This window comes from Filicampus tigris, chromosome 7 (assembly GCF_054856515.1).
Source record: "Filicampus tigris isolate MCC_2025a chromosome 7, RoL_Ftig_1.0, whole genome shotgun sequence".
NCBI lineage: Eukaryota > Metazoa > Chordata > Actinopteri > Syngnathiformes > Syngnathidae > Filicampus > Filicampus tigris.
In genome coordinates, this window is record NC_141223.1 from 8062247 (window position 1) to 8068246 (window position 6000).

Here is a 6000-nt window from a genome sequence, read left to right on the forward strand (position 1 = left end):
TATATATATATATAATAAATATGAAATTTGAAGGTCTCTTTCAAATGAATTAAAAAGCTGAACTTAAATTATCCATCTAGCAAACAAAAATGCCCGGAGCCGTCGTCCTGGCTTTTCGGAGCGTGTAGACTTGACGTGAATTTAAAAATACAATGGAAAAAAAACAGCACTATTTCACGGAACAACGAAAATAAATATTTGCAAAATAACGGCCTGAATCTTTATTTGACCTGGTTAATGGGACTTCTGCTCCTAAACCTTTGCGCACATGCAGCGTCTGCAAATTAGGGCTGGGAAGTCACTTTCGTCTTTACGCAGGACTGTAAGATGCCGTCTTAAAAAAAAAAAAAAAAAAAAAAATCATTTTTTTGTGTAAGCTTTCATATTACATTAATTTATGAATGGCGACGTCGGTCTCTTTGGTGTGTGCGTTTGCGTGTGCGTGTGCGTGTGCGTGTGCGTGTGTGTGTGCGTGTGCGCGCGCGTCCCGAAAGTTACCCCCTTGCGCAGAAGAAGAGACGACTCACTCATGACGTTGTGTTTGCGGAAGTAAATGTGGTGCAGCGTGTCGGGGCGTTTCTGCACTGAAGCGAATCGGTAGGTGGTAGAAATACAGTATTTGGGGGAAATGATGGATACTGGAATGGATGGCATGTGTACACTTGACAAATATGGCCATTTCAGGAGGTCTTGAGATGTTACCATAACGTCTGTAGTGACGCATTTGTTTTTGTATAATGACTTCAGGGAGGAGATAGAGAACTGTGAGCATAAATTGGGATCACACAATCACCCTTGATAGCCTTTGCTTTAACAGGTAGCACTGATGCGACTTTTGCCGGCTCCTGTACGTCCACAAGTTGTGTGAGAAATGGGAATGAGCTCTTGTGTTTCTTTCTCGTGTTCTGGAGCAGTTGTCTGTCGATTTAACATGTAACACAATAACACTGTTGGGTGGTTTTGCTTGCAAATTTCAATTTCACTCTTGCACCACAGTCACGGCTAATATGGCCTTGACGAAGACAGCCAAAACATAATCCCCTTTTCTTCAATAAAAACACTTTGCCCAGGTGTTTCTTCTTTTTAAACTGCTTACGGTTTTCTAGCAAGTGTTCCATTGAGCAGCAAACACAGCGGCCGTTTTCGTTATCTTTGGATGAGTGTGGTTGCTTAAATTCCTTGTGAGGGCCTGTCGCAATGTATTTGCCACCACGTTCCCCTTCACTCTGCTGCCCGGCAGTGACTTACCTCGACTTAACGGTGTTGAGTTAGGGCTGCAGTCATGCAGATCTCTGTCTTCCAGGGAGAGGTCATCATTACCATCACTTTTATTCTTCCATCCATCCATTATCTGTACCGCTTCTCCTCACAAGGGTCGCGGGGCGTGCTGGAGCCTATCCCAGCTGTCTTCGGGCAGTAGGCGGGGGACACCCTGAACTGGTTGCCAGCCAATCGCAGGGCACACAGAGACAAACATCCGCACTCACAATCACACCTAGGGGCAATTTAGAGTATCCAATCAACTTACCATGCATGTTTTTGGAATGTGGGAGGAAACCGGAGTGCCCGGAGAAAACCCACGCAGGCACGGGGAGAACATGCAAACTCCACACAGGGAGGCCGGAGCCGGGATCGAACCCACGACCTCTGAACTGTGAGGCGGACGTGCTAACCAGTCGACCACCGTGCCGCCACTTTTATTCTTTTCATTTATAATTCCTTGTATTTGTATTCATTTGTGTTTCACTTTGAGAAAGCCATAGGCTGACCTTTGAAAAACACTAATCATTTGGGATCATTTTGTCTTCAAACCATATTTCGTCCGTTCACCCTCTTCAGCAGACAATAAACCCAACAATGAATCATGTACATCCTCAGCATCATCACACAACCCTTTCAATTGATCAAGAGTATTTACCACCTTTGTTTTATTACCATGAGACACAAATTCATTCCATTCACCCTTCTAATTTTACTTGCTTTATTAAGTTTATATTTTCTATAATTTTGTAACTTTTCAAGTTTTTCAACCAAACCGTTTTCTGTCAAATTAACCATACGTTTTGGAGTTCCCACACCATCAGCCAGTTCATTTTCACTATTTGTGTCCATGTCCAAAGCACAAGCTTCCATTTTATGTTACGATAGTAAACGCAACGCAAAATTCAGTTGAGGTGATCAAACAAAAGTCAACGAGTCACGTGATCCAACGCAATTTGCAGAAGCGCAAAACTCGAAATAATAACAACACCCGCAGGCTGATTACCAATGCATTGGATTTTTTTAATGTGTGCACACAACAGGCCATTAATAGTGTAGCGCCTCATATACCTCTCATTGAGAGCCTTGTACCGCAAATCCAGATGATGGTCTGCGATGCTCCAATCCAATCAGCGGTCAACAGCACTCTTTGGGATTAGCCATGTTAGCAATTACCGCGGCGGGCAACTGTAGAGTCGATCAATGCCGGCTGTTGGTTCCTCCACGCAGCGGCTTCCCCAATCGTCCCACTCCGTCTGTTGCCTCTAACCCATTCTGATCGGGCAGGTTTTTGACAGTATATTAGCCAGTCTAATAATGGGCTAATGACGTGTTGCTGGTTTGACTTGTCTGACGCGCTGTTAGCTTGCTATCTGATTGTGTCCGTCAACAGAGAGTCCAGAAGCCATTTGCTAAAATGCGTAGTTTATTTATCACTTTCCAAGAATTAAAATCTCCATCAAACACAAAGCGTCTATAAACATAAGATTCACTCTTGGAAATTAGGAGGAATAACTTGTGAATTATGTCTTTCAGCTCCTTGTTTGCAAACAGCAAGTAGTGTGAACATTGCACAGTTGGACAAGTTCAGAGAATGTCAAATTAAGTCCACCTTTAAAAGATGTAGTGCGGAGAAAGCAGAATATCCCAAACGTTTGGTTATATTCCCACCGAGCAACAAGTGGAACAATTTACAAATTATGGAATCTTTATCATCTACCAACTTGACAACTAAATTCAACCACCATTAAATGAATTCCAACAACAAATGAATGGATCATACCAAAGTCTCTGTGAGTGTCTTCATTATCCGTATCACGTGATTCAGCGTGACGCTCACTTGCACAATACAGGAATAGACCTGCTTTCTCCATCATGCACTTGACCTCCCCCGTGCTCATGTGGGCCACTATTCAGGCTTGACGTTTGCGCAGACCTCGAGACCCCAAAGTGGTCACATGCTACCGCAAACCAGGCACGGGATGCGGCTTATCTGCGGCGGCAACTCGCTAGAGCGCACAGGAATGAACATCACAGGATAGATCTGACCGCAAGGCTTCTCTGGGAGAACGCGCGTGTGTGTGTGCGCGCGCGCGCATGCGTGTGCGTGGGAGACAAAGAAAAAGGCAGATCTTTTCATTAATTCCAAGAATGATTCTGTAAAGAAATAGTTCAACCCCGGGAAATTTAATCTCATGATAAACGTCTTAACAGAATGTTACATAAGCACATTTCTTATGGCTCTCGTAGCCTCCAAACAAACACAAGAGGGCAGCGCGATCCCTCTAATGGACTGTAGGAATTCTGAGCAACCCCCAAAGACCACACAACCCAAAGTGGTGGTACATGTGCCATATTTGGTCATTTTCAAAAACTTCTAGCAATATTACATTTTTTTAAATGTATCCACACAGGCAGCACTGTATGTTTGCACTAAGTCAGCGAGGTTCGCTCCGAGTTAACCCGTGACCAAATGATGACAGTATTGAAACTGAGCAGCACAAACAAAAACTTTAATTGACAAAATATATACAACATAACAATCTGGCCATCCAATTAACATACTTTGCATACATATACAACAATATATATGTAAAAAAAAAAAAAAAAAAAGCACAAACAAAATGTTGACAATTGCAGGCTTATATCAAAATGACGTCACAAGTCAAGATGGCGGTCAAGTCGGAGAAAACAAACCCTCCGCTCATTGAAAAGCATTGAACTTTGGGTCCTTGTCATTTGATTCGTTTTGTTTTGTTTTTTGAACTACATTTATATTGATTATGATACAAGGTGGTTAAAGCTTAGAAAAATGTAGGAAAGAAAAACAGTACATTTTATCACACTCGAGAACAATTCTTTTGAAGTTCTAATGAAAGCACAGCGGTCTTGGTTACCTTCCATTCTGAATCGTCCAGTTCTACTCTCTTCACTCCGTTTACCCACTTTCTCCGACGTTCGGGGTCCACACAGCAATATGGAATGATAATTTAGTTTCCATCTTATTATGGTTGGATGATCCAACCGCACAAAAAACATGTAGGCATTTTCTGCTAGCTTTATATGCTAGTCACCGGCAAAAGCAATACGATACGGTGGGTTGTTTTGACCGACAAGGTGCGTTGCATCATGAAATAATTGTCACTACAGTTCCAGAATGTATTGAGTTAAGTTATTGCACGTCGGTCGTGGACTTTTCGTCACCTACGTCGCACTCATGCACACACATGCACACACACGCACACAATCTTGTTTTAAACAGCTTTGGATTTGCATTTCTTTGCAGCTTTTTTCAGACTTAGCCTAATTGGCTACAATGAATACCTTCTTCTGTTTTTTTTATAAGGTATCACAATATCTATCTGCCACTCTCCCCACCCTTCCAGTAGGAAAGTCAGACAGTTAAAGTGTCATTCCTGGAACGTGGTATTAAGATAGGAATAGTATAGTTTGAATATTCATTGCAAGTGCTTGTTGAAATTATCCATTTCTATTTTCTACTGCTTTTCCTGTTCAGGTTGAAGTGTAAGCTTCAGCCTTCCCCAGCAGACTTTGGCTAAACCCAGGACTGACCACAGGCCTTGCTGAAATTATTTCCCTTGCATAAAAAACTTGACGAATTCCCTTGTCATCCAGGAAATGTTCCCTTACATCTTTCTTTGGCGCTTTTCTCATTTTTGTCCCACTTCAAATGTGAATATGACGTATGAGTGGCAACCCTGTAAATCAGCAGTGTGTCCATGGCAACTGCTCTTATTTTGAAACGCCCTTGTCTAATTGATGTGTCACCTGTGACAATGGCTCATGTGGTTGTGATTTGCAGAGAAAGGAGAGTGACGTTAGAGCTTCACACCCTATAGCAGGGGCGGAGCCAGAACGTTGCTAATGGGTGGGCCTGGAAAAATCAAGGTGGGCCTGAATATTTCTCTCACTGAGCACAATCCTCCTGTCCCGACACATCGCATATTAAAAAAAAGCGACAAACTGAATATTATGAAGTTCAGATCTTCCTAAGACAACCGCAATTATGCCGTTTTTAATATTCCATAAAGTAAAAAACACATAATTTACTAACCATTTAAAAGTATATCTTTTTTTTCATGAATCCCACTGGGTGGGCAGTCTGTCAATCTGGGTGGGCCTGGGTGTGCACAGGCCCACCCATGGCTCCGCCCCTGCCCTATAGATATTGTATGCCGATGTACGAAGGAGTAGTGGTGAGCGTGTTTGTCAACAAGTGTGGATACCAGCAGTGACATCACCGAAGTAAACAATCGTAATTAAAAGATTAAAGTATTGCCGGGTGCAATGGCATACAATTGTAATCCAAGATAGGAGGAAAATATTGCTAGACTGTACCTTCCACATTTTGGTACTAATAAAATGTTACATATTGTTCAACTGACACAATGGTGGACTGCATCTTTGCCTTCATGGTTCTGAAATTTGGGGTTTTAAAGGGGAAGTAAACCCAAACATATTTTTTGTCAAGAATATGTTCTATGCAGGCCCACTAGTTGAAACAAGGCATTCTGATAAATATTGCGTTTGTGGAATAAGAGTTAATCCACCCATTTTTAAACATCTCTGGGGGCGGCAATTTTGTCTCTTCTGTCGACTGAAAATGACACAAACTGAAATTAAAACTACTCAAGGCTCAGGTAACGACTAATCACGGCTGGCCTGTTTTCTGAAACTGAGCCATGATTGGTGGTTACCTGAGCAGTTGTGCTGTCATTT